Raw genomic sequence first — 18,677 nt, 5'->3', positions numbered from 1 at the left:
GGCTTTTCCTCTATAGTTACTTGGTCCCAATACTCTGGTTCCTTTGCCAATTTTCTACAATAAATTCCAGTCCTACAACTTTCCACTATGATTTCTAATTTGTTTGTGTTATGTACATGAGCTGTGTAGCTCTAAAGTTTATTCGTCCTTTGTTGTTTGTGTTAGGCTCAGTAGGCTAGTAGCACATCTTCAGGGGAGACCTGAGGTGGTATTTGTACCAAGGGAAATCTGGCTGGGACATCAGGAACTTCTACTCTTTGAAGTTGCTAGACTACATTGGGGGGGAGGGGTCCCTACAGCAGCAAGATAGGCAGCAGTACTGAGGATGAAAGAAAAAACTATGCAGAGTTTGGCAGTAGAAAGTGAGAATTTGGGAAAACTGTGACATTGAACTTCAGAATGTAAAGATATTCCTGTGTGGCAGATGTTACAAATGAGCAGCATTTAATGGTCTCCTTGGAGAAATGAAGTGGTGATGATGTTCTGTTAAATATAATCAAGCAGGATGATCCAGATGACAAGTCTAATGTTTCATGGGAAGAAATAGCGGACACCTTTTTCAGAAGTGTGGAGGATGTGGAAAAGAAACCAGCTGAAGTGGCGGCAGAGAATGCAGCAGTGAGAAAATAAAACAGGAAAGCAGCAACAAACTGAAGTGGTCTGGTTTAGTAGCAATCAGATAATGGACTAAAGCATATGCTGCAGTGACAGCAGACAAGAAAGGAAGCAGCAAACTAGGTGAAGCTGTAAAAAAATATGGAGGGGAAAATGAGGTGAGTGTGCATGGAGGAAGAGAGAACAGGAGAAGAGACTGATATATATTTTTGAAGTTCTAACCAGTGAAAAATCAGATTCTGAGCATCAAGGATCGTGTGTACATTAACCTAGGAAAAATATTCAGCTAGGGAAAGAGTAGAAGAAAACAAAAACGTAAAAAGTATTTCCCCTAAACTCGAAAAGAATGGGAAAGCAACAATTTTAGAGTACTTTCAGTAAAAGTGAACACAAAGGAGGACAAGGATACTGGAATGTTGTGCTAAATGTGATGTAGATATTACTTTATTACAGGATGCAAGATTCCTGACAAGTGAAGAAAGACTGCAAACAGAAAAATTGTACAGTGGAAAAATAATATGGAACTTAGAAAGTGAATGTTACTCCGGAGTAGCTGTGTTGTATAAAAACAGTGAAAATACTTGGTGTGACACTTAAGGATAGGAAAGTTAACTGTTGTGAATATGAAGTGGGCAGAACATGTTTACAGAATTACAGCATTATGTTGAGTCTTTCGGCTTTTTTCCAGTTAGGGGTCGCCACAGCGGAACTCCGGTCCGCTAATGATTGGTAGTAGATTTTTACGTGCCAAGTTACCAGCCCTGACGCACAACCTTCAACGAAGATACATCCATTCACGCATGTCTCCACAAAGAAGATGCTCTAGCGGAGAATCGAACCGGACAGCGTCTTACTGTGAGGAGACAACGCTACCGCAGCACCACCACCGCTGCATTTAAAACTAGCGAGGAAAATCTGTTTCATTAAATATTAGAATGTGATGGTTAACATGAAAATTATAATTGCAGGGTAGTTTACTGGGAAAGGTAAAAAAGAAAGGGAAATATGTTAAATACAGGAAGTGATAAATTGTGGTAAATTAGGTGCATGGAATAAAAGTCGATGGGACTATAGAGAGGGGCTCTTGGATCTAAAATTGATTACTTTATCATCAGGAGGCTTGTGGGTAGCAGATGGTGAAACGGTCGTGTCAGGTTTTCAGACCATATGGCACAATGTGGATGGAGGTGATGGAAAAAAAAGCATACTAAAATAGTAACTGGAATAAAAAGTAAATGAAAAATTATGGGATGAAATTGAAGAGCAGGAAGTACTTCAGTTATAAAAATGTCATGCAGTCAGGAAGGACTTTTATAAAAACTAGTTTGAATGGTGGATTTAAAATGCTATTAAAAAAAGTGTCCCGTCCCCCCAATGGCAGAATGATGTAAGAAAGAAAGAGAAAGTGAAGTATAGGAAAATGTATTTAAGAATTTAGAAAAATACAACTGAGTAAGATATGAAAAATATATACAAAAAAAAAAAAAAATCAATCAAGAAAAAATAGAACATTACTGTTTAGGAAGAGATTTACAAAAGAGAAGAGAGGAGGTACCCATATATTTGGGTAAAATAAAATATATTAATATGACAGGGAAATGAAAAACTTAAAAGGGCAGGTAAAAAGAGCACAAGAACAAATTATGAGTACTGTAATATAGCATGTGGGAAATATGTACAAGATTAAAAAGAGGGACAATAAGAGAATGGAAAGTAAAAACAAAATCCAGGAGGAGTTAAGAAATAATTTGAAAAATAAATTATTAGTGAACTGGATGAAGTACTTAGGAAAGTAAATGTTGATTCAGTTTTAGGCACAGATGGTACAGAGTATGGAATAAAATTAATGTAGTGGCAAAGAATATTTTGTAAATGAACTAAATGAATGGTTGAAGGAAGGGTTTATGAAAGGTTGTGTAGTGGGTTATTAACGTTTAGATAAAAAAAATGAAACGTGAAACACTGGAGATTCATCACATTAAACAGATTATATTTTTTTATGAGAATACAGAGGGAACCAGAAGGATGAAGGTTATTATGGAAGTATACAGTATAAAAATGGAATGGATGTCAAGAATTGTTATTGGTTGATAGGAATTGTGGATAAGTAAAAGGGAAGATGTGAAAGTTATGGTAGGTAATATTAGCAAGACATTTGATACAGCAGGACATGTTTTGTGGGATGTAGGTAACAAGAGTTAGGAGTGTTCGTATGTTAGCATATCAAAATAGAGTTAATGTGGGGCGGAGCCTAATGGCTAACTGAAAGCAGCTTAAATTTGAGCTCTTCAAACTCTTACTAGAAAATACAGGGAAAACTAAAAATATTTAAAATTTTTTTGGTAATTGTTGAAGAAGTAACATACAATAAAAATACCAACTTTGTAGAAAAAATTCTGAAATTTTCCTGTCAAATACTTCAGAGGACATCACAAGCTGTTGAAAATGAGTAACTCAAAGAACTCACACTCAGATTCTATACTGAAAAAAGAGATGCAACAGATATCTGCTACTTTACTGGACTTGTCGTTAAAGATGGAAAGATTTTCTGAGAACTTAGAAAGTCTTAAAGATAAATGTCAAAAACAAACTGAAATTTTTAAAGAAATATTACAACAGCAACAAACAAAAATTTCTGACATTGAGACTTCCTTAAGTGATGTTGATGGGAGATTAAAAGAAGAACTACAAACCCAATTTTTGTTACAACAAAATACATGGTTAATAAATAAAATGGATGATATTGAAAATAGAGAGAGAAGAACAAACATAAGGATTTTTGGTCTTCCAGAAAAAACTGAAGGAGATGACATTATCTCATTTTTTAACTCCTGGCTACCTGAAGTTCTAAGATTAAAAGAAGGATTATCTTATGGAATAGAAAGAGCACACAGAGCTATTGGTAAGCCACTTTCTATTTCTTCTAAGTCTGCTCCAAGATCCATAGTGATTAAATTATTATTTTTTATGGACAAAGAACTAATATTGAGATCAGCATGGAGGAAAAATCCTGTTATGTATAAACAGTCATTATTAAAATTTGATAATGATTATTCCACAAGAGTTCTGGATTTAAGGAAGAAAGCATGGCCATTAGTAAAACTTCTAAAGCAGCATAAAATCAAGACACAGCTCTCATCCTGCCAAAATAAGAATTCAATATAATAATGACATGAGATCTTTTAATAACATAGAGGAAGCCACAACCTTCATAAAAAACAACAACATAATTCCACTTCCCGATGAAATGGACTGGGCAAATTCATCTTCCCTAAAAAGAGCTTCAGGAAAAAATATCTGGTCAGAGGTGAGGGAAAAAAAGAAGCAGAAGACTGACATGAAGAATTCGGAAGATACTACCTCTCTCAAAGTATCAACCAAGGTATGACTACATTATCTAAAAGTTAATTCCCTTAATATATGACTCAAAGCAGTTTTTCTGCCCTTTATTAGTTATTTAGCCTATTATAATAATATTTTATTTAGTACTTAAAAATTGATTCACTAAGGAACTGAAATGCATAATCGCTTTTTTTTAGGTTGTCGCATGAATATAAAATCAAGACAGTTTATTAGATGCTTATTAACATTGTTCTAGAAGTCCTTATAATAGTTTATCTTTTAGACTTTCTCCTAGATAAGCATTTCATAGCTAAAATAAGTTACTAGCAACTATCTGAATAAATTCCTTTATATTTTATAATAGTATGTTATGTTATTAAAGTGCACATTTTATACTTATCAACCAAAATTTAGAGATAAATATGTTAAAAATAGAAATGTTTCTAAATGCATCAGTTGTTCTTAGAACATCATTGAACCATTTAAAAGTAAATAGCATTCACGAACCTATTGCTTGGCTATTTTTAGATTTTTACACAAAGTTGTTCACCATCTCTTTCACAGCACGAGACATACTGAAGCATGCATACTTGTAGTTACAATTACTGACCAGAAGATGGTGCGCAAGTACACTATCACAATATCCCTTTTCTAAACCCGGCTGTTCTGTTTGCTTGAAATGAAAGCGTTTAGCTTTCAGTTAATTTTACACATCATATATTCTCCTTTTATCCCCTGCTACAGCATTATTTCCTATTGCTAACTTCAGATAAAAGTATACTTAAGAATAGTGCTAAAATAACTTTGAATAAAGCGCTATATATATGCTTACAAACACATTAAATTATCATTGCTACTAGTGGAGAATAGAATTGGAAAAGTCTAATGATAGTATTTCTTAAATTAAATTGGATGTTATCATCATTTTAATAAATTATTTAAGTATGAGCAGCAGTCATGAACTTTCTGTTTTTAGATTTCTTTAGCTTCCTGTTAAGGAAAGTAGCTTGTCTTTACACATTTAACAAGTGAAATGCTGAAATGCATATAATTACAGCTACTTCCCAGAAGATGGTGTTCAAACACAACATTGTAAAGTTTTTTTTTCTCTCTGCACATTATTATTCAATACTTTGAATGTGAAATGTTTACTTTTAAATTATTTCTAATTTCCCAAGTGCTTTCATTATTTCCCATTACTTAAAAAAAGAGAAGGGAGGAAAAGGGGAAAGAAAAAAGAAGGAAATAAAAAAAAAAAGGAGAGTAAGGAAAAAAGAAAGTAATAGTGTTGTCAGTTGCTGTTAAATTTTACCAGTGATATATCCAAATATAGTGATACCTGCGCTTTGAAGAAGGCGTTACATAAACTGACTGGGATAGAATGAACCATTTAAATACTGCTGTGATCTGGTGATTAATGTCTTGTATATATACGATGTACATGCTCTCCAAACTCATGTTATTGTTAATGTGTTAGATGGATTAGTTTCATTTGACTTAGTGACATGAAAGAAACTTCCAACTACTAGTTTAAAAGGTATTTCAGATGCTTATTTATTTAATTAACCTGTTCTATTAAACAAGTTAACATACAAAAAGAAGCTTTATAAAAGGAGAAAAAGAAAGGAAAAAAACAATCATTATAAATAGTTGTATATGATACAACTGTGACTTCTTAGCATTATCATTGTAACTTACATTCATAGGCATAATGCTAGTTTATTGTTTACAGCCTACTTTAAATATGAGACTTTTATCAGTTATTAAATACTCATTACATTTGTGTTTACAGATTAACTCTGTTATGTGTGGCTTTTACCTGGAACTAAGCAGAGAAAATCTTCTGAATAATAGCTAATTAGTCAGAGTTATAAAAGGTCACATATAAATAATGCAAGAGTTTAACTCTTCACACAAATTAATAATTTTTCTTTACTTTATTATATAGACAACAGAATTATAAAAGTCATGACATCTTGACCGGGTTTGATAAGTTATATTGTTCAAGTAGACGTAATCTAATATGTAATAATTCTTATTATTAATATAGTAATTTATTTTAGAAGATTGTAATAATAATCAAATAATACCATATGTCTCATACAGTTTTGGAAAGAAATAAGAGTTTTAGTAACAATGTACCAATTCTAATAATGCAAATTCATAGCACAAGTATTAATTCTATTTCTAATAGCACAGTTATAATCCCTTATAGATAGTTTAATATTGTTGTTTGTAAATTAATACCATTACTACAATGTATGGAAAATAACTATATAAATGACTAATTAATTGAAGCATTGTACTCTATGGGTACAATATTACCTATACCAAGACATGAAATACTAACAAAATGACTAGCTATTTATTAATTAATCTATACTATGTTGATGGAATGCATTCATGTAGTAACAAGATTTTACAGTCAAGATTTAAATATATACATGCATGAAAGTATTTGATGTTCTCTGATTTTAGTTTTGTTTTCCTTATTGAAGAGCTCAAGCTAGAGTAATATTTCTTTAATGCTAATGTTTATCTTGAAGGTAAATCTGTTTGAACTTTTAAGTTTAAACAGATTTGAGGTGTTAGACACTTCATATGTTTGAGACTTGGTGTGGTTGAAACACTATTTGTTTGTTTAAAATATGTCAATACAATGTTTTTCAATTTTTTTGATTCTCAGTGGTCCAAATGGAAGATTTTTTTTAAACACATATAGAAATAGTTATACTTGTTTTGTAATAACTTCTAAAAGAAAAGAGGATATAACTAATATACTAAATACCATAGGTCCCAAGACAAAGCAAACGTCTAATAAAACAATCAACCTGAAAGCACATGATAAATATTTATAAAATGACTGACAACTTTGTTATCTATAAGCATTAATGGTTTAAATAACCCTATAAAAAGGTCAAACTTTCTAAAATATCTGAAATTACAAAAAGTACAAATTATATTTACACAAGAATCCCATGTAAAATTAGAGGAAGATTTCATATGGAAACCCAATGACTATCTAATCCTCTCTCATTCCCAGTATAAAAAAAAAAAAAACAAGAGGAGTTATAATCTTATGGAAAAGTACCATTGTTCCACAGATCATTTACAAACATGAAGATAAAGAAGGGTTATTATCAATTGTAATAATAAAATATCAAAATAGAATTTGGACTTTAATAAATATTTATTGGATTCCTGGAGTTGGACAATCTACTGTTAAAAAACACACAGAATTAACAAAGTATATAAAGGTATGATAATATTGGGGGGAGATTTTAATTGTATTCTGGATAGCTCTGAAACTAATAAAAGAAATTTACGTCTTTCACCCGTTGGTAAATATTTCAAGAGATGGATAGAAAACTTAAATTTGATAGATGCATTTAAGTTTAAAGAATCTAACTCCCTAAACTATTCACACAGTGATTATCGCTTTAATACTCAAACAAGAATAGATAAAATACTTATATCTTCTGACTTAAACAGAATAGTAAAATTTTCTATTATTCCATGTCCTCTTTCAGATCATAACGCCTTAATCATTACAGTACAAATGGATTTTAAAAGATTAAATCTAGTAACAAGAATACCAGCCTACATTTTTAAATTATTGGCTAGATACAGAAATTAAATATTTTTTAGAAACAAACCTGATTAAAGATACAAACAATACAATAACATGGGACACATTAAAGGTCTTTTTATATGGCAAAATTGTTACATGGTTTAAAAATAAAACAAAAGAATGGGAATCTGGACTACATAATATTCAAAAACGAATAATAGAATTAAATATAAGCTATTATGATGTATCAGAAGATCAGAAAAAAAAGGAGAAGTAGTTAAAGATTTAAACAAGAAATATAATGAAATTCTTACCCATAAGACAAATCTAGCTTTGGAAAAACTAAAATTTGCCTCAATATCAACATCCCCAAAACACCTCCATAACTTAGCTATGAGAATTAAGAGGCAGAATTCTGAAAATAATATCATAAATATAATACACGAAGGGAAAGGGAAAAAGAAGGTATCTGAAGTAAATGATATTCTTGAAACCTTTAAGTACTATTATGCTCATCATTATGGAAATAAGGCTAGCAATACTACTTCTTTAGAGCTGGAATTTAACTGTCCTTTATTAAATACATTACCTGCACAACTAAAAATAGACCTGGATAAACATATCTCCATAAAGGAAATAAGAGATATAATCAAAGTAAGTAAGAATAAAAAATCACCAGGAATGGATGGAATCATAATGGAATTATATAAAATTCTCCCAAATGCAGCAATTTCTTTGTTCCATAATATGCTAAATGAAATTCAAACACAAAATATAATCCCACCATCCTGGAAATACTCACTAGTTACTCCTATAAAAAAAGATAAAAAAGATTTATCCCAGTGTAGCTCATATAGGCCAATTTTTCTGCTCAACAATGATTATAAAATTTTTATGTCTATCTTAGTGAATAGAATTAAAAAAATCCTTGACTCACGTTATAAATGAAGATCAAACAGGCTTTATATTTGGTAGACACACGTATAACATTCAGAGAATATTAACTATTATTGAAGCTTTGAATAGAGATAACTTAGAAGCCCTTATAATTACACTAGATATAGAGAAAGCATTTGATTCAGTAAATTGGGATTACTTATTTAAAATTCTGGTATTTTTTGATTTTCCACCAAACTTTATAAATTTAATAAAGAACATATACAAAGATAATCTAGCTTATGTAAAGTTAGGCCCATTTACTTCAGAGGCTTTTAAAATAACTAAAGGCTCTAAGCAAGGCTGTCCTATGTCTCCCATACTATTTGCCTTAGTGATAGAACTATTTGCTTCTACAATACAAAGTGAACTAAAAATAGAAGGAATTAATTTTTATAATCAATATAATTCCAAAATCATGTTATTTGCTGATGACATCTTGTTGACTTTAAAACAAAAAGAAGAGACCATACAAGCATTAGAGGAAAAAATAAGAGTTTTCCTCCACTTCAGGTCTTTATTTCAACAAAGCAAAATCAAAACATATACTCTTGAATAGAGATGATGTTTATCATCTGAGTATCAAATTATTGGAGAAAGTTTCATCACTCGAATACCTAGGAATTTTTATAGCTGTCAACATAAATACTACTATAACTTTAAATTATAATAAAATTCAAAACTTAATTCAAAAACAAATCGATACCTGGAATAAATTAACGTTAAAAATTGAAGATAGATTACAGATAATAAAAATTATATTATTACCCCAAATAAACTATATAGCATTAGCAATTCCTATCTTACAAACAAAAAAAAATTAAGAAAATTCAGAAACTCTTGATGGGCTTTCTATGGTATCCAAAAAAAAAAAAAATAAGAATTGCTTTCACACACCATATTAGACCCTGGGACTTGGGAGGAATTAAATTTCCAGATAGAGACATACATTAAAGCTTCCATCTTTAAACTTGTACTACAATGGATAAACCCAAACTACTCGTCTAGGTGGAAAACTCTACATAACTTTTTTCTTAAATGAAAATAAAGCATTAAAAAATATAGACTTGAAGAATCATAACATATTTTGGCACTTAAGTAGCAATCTACAAAACAATACAACAAAGCCTACCAATTTATCATACTTTAATAACATATACAATCTATTTAGAAATTTCTTAAAAACAAATTGATATAAAACTATGGTTTGAACTTTTGATACCTTTTAATACAACAAAGAATTTTAAAGAAAAAATTCAAGAAAAAAATGTATTAAATGGGAAACTAATAATTTTATTTGTTGGTTCCAATGCTTAAACAATTCTAGCACATTAAACATCCAACAAGTAATAGATGAATTTAAAATACTTGATAAAGATAGAGAAGATCTCCAAAAAGTATTGCATCACGCAAAAAGTTTGTGGGAGGTTATTAATAATTCAAGTTTTAATTCTAAGCCAAAACTCAAATTATATACAAGAAATAATTTATGACAAGCATAACAAGTTAATTTCTATATCTAAAATATTTAAAATATTAATAGTATATAAAACCAAAATAACTCAAAACACATGGAATACTATAACAAAAGATCTGACTACGAGCCTATCTCCTGAAAGTAAAAACGATCTTCTGCAATCAGTTAAATTAACCTCTAACTTCCAGATATGGAAAATCTTCACATGGAAATTTTTGCATAGAGCTTTTTATACCCCAAACAAAATTGCTAAATTTAATCCTAATCAGAAAGCTACTTGTTGGAGATGTACTCTAAATTGTGAAGCAGATTGGTTACATATATTTTACAATTGTATTAAAAAGTTCTGGGATGACATTAATAAATTTCTTCAAGCCATTTATAATGATACATTTGTTTTAACAAAATCATTAATTTTTTTGAATGTTGATGCCTTAATAACAGTTAATGAAAGAGATCAACTTCTTTTATGGACTATTCTGGCTGTGGCCAGAAAATGTATAACAAGATGGAAATCCACAATCTCTCCAAGTTATGAAGACTTCATTTCTCTTTTAAGGGAATCTGCACTAAAAGAAATAAAAGTTAAAGAAGAAAAAATTTTTCCCAGACGTTGGATTAACAACCCTTGGAATAGAGTCTTGATACTCAGACACACTACAAAAAGACACAACTTTCTCTTCATAAATTTAAAGGGGACATGGAATAATGTGAACTTAAAGGAATATATAATTATAAATGTCATGTGTTTTTTTTCCCCCTCGGTTTCCTTTCATTGGACCATTTGTAAATATTGTACATATTGTTATGATTATTTACTCCTCCTGTTAACTTGATTTGTAATTAATAGTGACTATCACAATTTACTCGTACACATAAAAAAATAAAAATCTGTTGAGTAAAAAAAAAAAATAGAGTTAATGTTAGTGAATGATTGGCTGAGTAAAGAAATATGCATGAAGTGTGGTATAACAAAAGGATGTCCAGATTCAGCTGAATATTGTTTGCATTGGTAATGACTGCAACAGTGAGGGAATTAGCTTATAAAATGAGAGATACTAGATATGTGATGATTCCAGTAGTTGACATATGCAGATAGCATATTAGTATTTGCCAAGAACAAAATATGGATGATGGAAGTTTTGGTTTGTCTTAATGGATTATTGAAACTGGAATGAACTTGAATAAAGACAGAAGTACGGATTTGAGTTGTGTATTTCTGAAAATGTGTCTTCTGCGGAAGATTTTAGCATTCAGGAAAAAGGCTTACCTGATGAATTCTGTATTAATGGGAAAATAACGTTCCAAATGTCTATGATCCCAGAAAAATATGAAAGGAAATTACACAACTGGTGTTTTTCTCACATGGGGTCCAAGAATAAACCCAGTGAAAAGAGATGTGCTGTACATGATTTCAGTTGAAGGGGGGCTGGTGTAACTAAACAGTTATTTTGCTTCTTTATATTTGTATAAAGTGGGTAAAGGAAGAGAATAAAAAAACAGTAATGAGAATGTTAATACAATGATGGATGAAGGGAGACAATAGGAATGTTAAATGAAAAAATTAAAAACTATTAAAAAAATACAGAAAATAAAAATTGACATATGGAAAGATAGAAGGATGTTGTACAATAATGTGATGAAACAATACTATGCAAATCCATGGGCAAATTTACCAGAAGAAATTACAACCATTAAAATAAGGAAAAGTTTTGATCCAAAACTATAGTGTGCCAGGATTTCTGATGGAGACTGTAAAGGGAAATATGCAACATAAAACCAAACTTGAAAGTGTGTGTATTTTGTGGGGAGGACGACACAACAGAGTACGTTTTCTAAAATGTACAAGAGTGGTGAAACTGGAATATCTGAGAATATTGATGATAAATATGTACATTTTGTACATATGGTGTTTTAAATAAAGGACCCATACTCTTTTCAACAAGAGTTGCAGTTTCTTTCACATCCACCTGAGCTACCATCAACTCAAGCAGAAGGGACCTCTTTAATGTCACTTCCGAATGATGGCACACTTAGAAGTACAGCATCTCCTAATGTTTCACTGCAGTTTCTGGAATTTGAGCGAACTTAGTGCCTATAATTGGACTTGTCTAAAAACCCTCCCATTAGCAGAGGCTGTCCAATACCTTAACTCTAAATTCTTAACTATCCTAAACCAACATGCACCTATACGTAAATAAGAATTAGGTCAAAACCAGCCCCATGGCTCAAATATATCAGGCAAAAAATCCTACTTAGAAATAAAGCCTGGACTAGGTGGCGAACTACCAAAAGCTCATCTGCTCAGACATTTAGACAAAGGAATGCAACTAAAAAAGCCATATTCAGACAAAAAAAACTTTTACTACAAAATAAGCAAAAACACCAAAATAACCCTCAAAGATTCTGGGCAAGTATCAATAGACTCTTATACCTAGGACACTCCAGTACACCAACACCAATAGGAGCTAACCATGAGACTCTCATCCAAACTGCTAATGACTAACTCCTCCTTCACAGATGCCATCCAAACTCTAGCCAGTCAGCTATCTCCTGACACCTCTAGCATTCCCACCCCCCATAACAAGCACTATTCCTACCTTCCTATTACAACCTATATCTACTAACTTAACTTTCAAACTCCTAGCAAAACTAAAGCCTTGTACCCCTTCCGCTGACCAAATCCCAGCTGAATATCTGCAAAAAGCAGCCAGAGCAGTAGCTTATCCTGTATCCATCCTGATAAACAGAACCATTAAAGAGGGATATATCCCTACCAGCTGGAAAGTCTCACATTATCCCCCTACACAAAGGTGGCAATTCCAATGAATATTCTAACTGCAGACCCATAGCCCTTCTATCCCCCTTAGCAGAAAGAATGGAAAAATGCATTCACCATCAGCTAAATAGGCCATCTCAACACAACTTACTAGCTAAGGGCCAACATGGATTTAGGCCATTCCATAGTACCACCACTGCCCTCTTATCCTTTACAGACACCATTAATAGAAACCGCAATAACAATGTACTCTCTTCAGCACTATTTATTGATCTTTCAAAGGCTTTTGATATGGTAAACCACACATTGCTTATCAATACTCTCAAATCACTTTCCCTGGATACTCAATCTGTAAAGTGGTTTACTTCCTACCTGAGCAATAGGCAACAAGCAGTGCGCTGGGAAAATAATCCATCATCCCACCTGCCAGTCACACTGGGAGTTCCCCATTGCTCCATTCTAGGTCCTCTCTTATTTTCAATTTTTATTAATGGTCTCTACTTGGCTACTCCCAGTGCAACTTGTATACAATATGCAGATGACTCTACATTAATCTGCACAGCTAAATCTGCTTCTGAACTGCAATGCCAAACCCAGAAAGTATTTAGCATAGTTGAGACATGGTTCTTAAAGCGCTGCCTCCTATTTAATCCCATAAAAAAACAAAGCTCCTGCTCTTTACTCCTTCTTGCAGGTCCACACCAATATATATCTCAGTCATTTCTAACAATGGTACCCTCATATACCCACACTCTACCACCAAGCTCCTTGGTATTACAATAAACAACCTTAACTTCAACAACACTACAAAATCAGTTAACAGAAAGATGGGCTGCCTGTACAGAGTCAAACCCTTCCTTACTCCAATAGCAAAATCTACCATTGCCCACTCCCATCTAATCTCTACTCCTCACTGTCAGAATCTCAAACTTGAATGGCTTGAACATCAGCAAATCTCAACATGGCAGGGGACTCTATTCTCAAAGACAACTGGGAAAAACTGGAACCTTCTACCTACTGAACTTACTTCCCTTCCTTACCACTCTTCAAACAAACTCAAAACCTTCCTCAAAACACACTGGCTGTGCCCTTGTACCAACCCTGACTAATCTATCATTAATGCTACTAATCTTTTCTAGCTGTTCTCTCTCCACTAAATTAATCTTCTGTAGTGCAATAGTAAGCATCTAGTAAGAACCTGGATACTATTTTTTTAGCCACTAGCATATGTATATTATCTTGCTCTAAACTTTGTATATAGTTTTATGATATTTACTGTTAAATGCATAAAATATCTTATGTCTACTTCTTGTTTTTTTGTAACAATATTTAGTCTGTTTGTATCCGTCTTGGGGCATTTTCTCCCCGGGCCTCTACTGAAAATGGACATATATCCAAGCTAGACTAGCCTGGTCAACAAATGTAAAATAAAATAAATAAATATTGGCCCTTCTTTTGAGCCCACTAGAAATATAGTGTCATTCAAACCTGGAAAACTGCAGGCATCAAAGTGTAACTGCCAAAACATTTTCCTCGGCAGTAAAAAAATTCTGCCAGTCAAGAAAAACATCAATCTTAGTTTTCTCTAAAACCAAAAATTTAAACGGTCTAAAACCAGCATGTCTAGCCAGAGTACTTTTGTCGTCATTTTTCCTGATACTGTAGCCATGTTGGTAAATTCTTTTATTAAGGGACTTGACAAAGACAATGAGAGGCGAATGGAATAGCCGCGGTGGTGCAGTGGTAGCGTTGTTGCCTCACAGCAAGAGGTTCTCCCGTTTGATTCTCGGCTGGAGTGCGGGGAGTGCCTTGTGTGTGGAGTCTGCATGTCCTCCCCGCGGTTTGGTGGCGTTCGAAAGATATGCGTAAATGGGTGTGCCTTCGTTGAAGGTTGGACGTCGAGCTGGTACCTCGGCATTTGTGAAAATCTACTGCCAATCATTAGCGGTCTGGAGTTCTGCTGTGGTGACCCCTAACTGGGAAAAGCCGAAAGAAACAATGAGAGGCGAATGGCCAAATTGAAGGAAACAATTTCCAAAATCACTGACTCCATTGTGAATGATTTGGATTTCTCTAGGCACCATGACCACTATATTATATTAAGGGTTTTGTGACTGGAAGGAAAAACCTATTCAGTCCAAGGCTAGAAAGACCATAAGTTGATCCGTGATGAGACAAATCATACTGTCTATCCTGTGCCCGCCAGCGGGTTTATCTCTGAGAATACAGAGGTGGTATCAACTTCAGCGCTGCTGGTGAGGCTGATGGGGGCAATGACTGAGAGTGCTGCTGAAGATTTTACCCTGAGGTTGGTGGACAAAGGCAACACAGGTACAGAATCAACAGTACGCTGGGGGCTTCAACCATCACCCCAAGAAGAATAATTCATATAGGAAGAATTCACGGAGGATTCGATAATGTTCCTTGAGGACAGTAACTTGGATCATTTTGTTCTCTGGATTACCAAGGCTGGACACTGGTACTGTTTCAGTTGCATCTTTTTTTGATTTTACTATTTAGAACTACACCAACCTGGTTGTGGGGCCCGAACAAAGTTTCTTTTGAAAGGGTTTAACTTTATGCCAGCTATTAAAGTCTCCGTGGAGGACACCATTGTTGACCTAAAAATCTTTACTAGGAAATTGAATCTTGGGTTATTTATTGAGGATCATGCATCTTACCAGCATGCTACCACTGGTCCAAAGAAAGTATGTGATCTCCCCCTGCACTCTGCTCTAAGTATCTTTGAAAAGGTGTGAGAGAGATTAGTCAGGCTTTGTCCTCTGAGCAAGGGGGATCAAAATAAAATAAAAAATTCTACAATATGACACCTAATGAAAGGGCACTCAAATTTATTAAGGACAGGAGCATTAGGTGCATAAAACCAGACAAAGGGGGTCTTGTTATTATGGACACTCATGACTACGCTGGGAGATTATATAAATTGTTGAATGACTCCATTGTATACATTTGTTGTTTCGGTCAACAAAATTAACATTGCCCATCGAGCAATTAGGATAGCATTGGATGAACTGTTGGCATTTGACTGTATTACTCGGAGAGTTTATGATTATGTTATTCCCAAGATTTTTGGTATTCCGATGATTCATTCATCTTTGGTCACTGCACCTCTTAGTCCTATTGTGTCTGCTTGGGGTACAATAACTGAGCCCTGGCCAAATTTACTGATCACAAACTCAAGAAGATCTAGTCTCCCTTCCCATATATTGTCAAGGATTCCTGGAATCTTAGACAAGTTAAGGGGAGTCTGTTCTAGTGGTACCTATTTTGCTTGCAAAGTGTGATATCAAAAGTTTGTTCAGTTATCCCACGGGATGTGGGATTGGATTGATTTGGTGGCCTAGTTTTTGAGGGGGTGCATTTAGTCACTGAATTGATGGAAATTGTACTTGGCAACAACTTCCTATCCTTTGATGAGTTTTTCAAACAAATATCAGGTGTGGTCATGGGTGCATCTTGTGCCCCCCCCCCCCCCTGCCAACATAGTTCTGCTAAGTTGGGAATTGGACTTTGTCTTCAAATGCCCTGAATTTAAGAAATGTAGAGGCTATTTCAAGTTTTTGGATGATTTGTTGATATGGGACGGTTCCGGTCAGGATTTCATCCAATTTGTGGAAGTCTTGGGAACCAGTACTTCGTTTCTTGAGTTTACGCACACTGTTGATGAAGACCATATTCACTGTCTGGACAAAGATTACAAAGCTACCTGAAAGAGGTTTTGGAACAGAAATATATCAGAAACCTACTTTCTGCAATACTTTTCTTTCTTTTGACAGTTGCCACCCTTTTCATCAAGAGAAGGGGGTGGTTGAGTCAACTTATTAGAAGTTCTAGGTTGACATCAGATGATGGTGCTTGCTTGAAGCAGTCTGACCTTTTAAAAGGTGTGTTCCTTAACGGAGGATATCCCACAGGACCTGTTGAATAAATTGCAGGATGAAATTTGGGCACTCAAGGGTGACTGATATTCTATTATTCTTTCTGGTTTGGTGCATTTGCAGGATGGCACCAGCACATCAGACAGCAAACACAACTTGGTTTTACACTATTTCCTCAATGCTGGAGATATCCAGAAGATTGTACAGAGTAATTGGTACCTACATTCTAGTAATGTAGGTATCAACAAGCATTTTGCTGCTGGTCCATCATTTACTTTTAAAAACAAGCGGAACAAAGTAATTACTGGAAATGCAGGTGTCTGGGGGGGGGGGGGGTGGCCCACCCACTACTAGGAAATGTGGACACTGCTATCAGTGTCCCTTTGTTTACCCCGGATGACACTTGGCTGTCCAGGTTGACTACCGTTTGTCATGGGGCAAGCTTAACCGATTCTGAAAGGGTTGTTTATCTTGTTCTATGCGACTCTTGCACTCATTCATCAACTTTGGCAACACCTCTGCCATTCTCTTAGCTACTATAGGTAGATGTTCGAGTGTAGTCACTGTTGCAGTCATTATACTTGGGTTATCCTGCTGGCAGGCTACGCGCAGTCGGCCAGAATTCCAAAGTCTAGGTCGGGCGTCGGTTGCTATCACCTCTTCCCTGACGTCAGCGCGCCAGGGGTATAAAAGATGCAGCAGACGCCATTTTCTTCAGTTTTTCTTACCCCAGATGTCAGGTGCCCCCAAATTGGTAGGCTGAAAATTATGCCAATAAATATGCATGCACAAAAATAAACATTTCCTTCATTTACAAGCAAATACACCACATAGGTTGTATAGGATAGAGACGTATAGATAAGTCCCAGCAAAGGAAAGGGGGATGGTGGGTGGGTAACCTGGACTGCAATAGTGAATACACTTGAACATCTACATTTATGGTAGGTACACAACTGTACTATGTTCATTGTGTTTCACTGTTGCAGTCATTACACTTGGGTTGAATCCCATAGCTGAGGTAGGGTGGCTGGGTCTAAATAGGATTAGGAGAGGCTATAAGGCCCTGCAGCGGCAAAGCCTGCTCTGGATTTAGAGTAGAAAGGTAAGTGGTAGTGCTTGGTAAAAAAGTGTGCACTGTACTCCAAGTTGCAGCCTCTAAAATGTCTTTGGTTGGTACTCCTCTGAGGAAGGCTGCTGAAGTGGCTGCTGCTCTGGTTGAGTGAGGCCTAATGCCCTTGGGCACTGATTTGCCATGTTGTGAATAGCAGAAACGAATGCAGTTGGCTATCCATTTTTGAAATAGTCTGCTTTGAGATGGCCTTTCCTTGTGATCCTGCAGCATATGCTACTAAGAGTTGCTCAGTCTTTCTGAAGGCTTTAGTTCTGTCCAAGTAGAAGCGTAGCTGTCTGTGTATGTCCAAAGAATGCAAGAGCCTCTCACCCTTATTCTGTGGGTTTGGATAAAAGGTAGGCAAATGAATGGTTTGGTTAAGGGCCACACTGGACATTACCTTAGACATAAATGTCGGGTTAGTCCCCAGAGAAACCATGTCTGGATGGAAAATGATAAAAGGTTCCATAGCCACTAGTGCCTGTAACTCTGAGACTCGTCTTGCAGAGGTTATTGCTAGGAGCAGAGCCGTTTTCCAAGATAAGAACTTTATTTCAGCTGTACTGGCTGGCTCAAAAGGCAGCAGTGTGAGTTTTTCCAAGACATAATTGAGGTCCCATGCAGGCACTGGTGCTCTCCTTGGGGTCTATGTTTTTGGCCCCTCTGAGGTACTGCCTTAGTAACGGATGTGAAAAAATTGGTGGCTCCATACTGTAATGAGCTGAAATGGCAGAGGCATGGATTTTAATTGATGAAAAGGATAGGCCTTTGTCCAGCATCTCAGTTAGGTATTGTAAAATCTGAGGAATGTTTGGTACAAACGTGTCAATTCCTTGTGCCCGGTTCCAAGCACAGAATCTTTTCCATTTTCTGCACAAGATTTCTTGGTACTGGGCCTCCTGGCCTCCAAAAGAACACCCATCACTGCTTTAGAGAGAGGTGTGGTC

General features: G+C 34.8%; 1 protein-coding gene across 1 annotated transcript in view; it reads right to left on the bottom strand.

The window, feature by feature from the left end:
* UBE2M (ubiquitin conjugating enzyme E2 M) overlaps positions 1–18,677 on the bottom strand; it is an 861,662-nt gene that overhangs the window by 153,523 nt on the left and 689,462 nt on the right. The window lies entirely within an intron of this gene.

The sequence above is a fragment of the Protopterus annectens genome, chromosome 17.part0 (genome assembly GCF_019279795.1).
Source record: "Protopterus annectens isolate FY-2018-M chromosome 17.part0, PAN1.0, whole genome shotgun sequence".
Classification (NCBI taxonomy): domain Eukaryota; kingdom Metazoa; phylum Chordata; order Ceratodontiformes; family Protopteridae; genus Protopterus; species Protopterus annectens.
The sequence above is the reverse complement of the archived record's forward strand: the minus strand, read 5'-3'. Positions and strand labels throughout refer to the sequence as shown.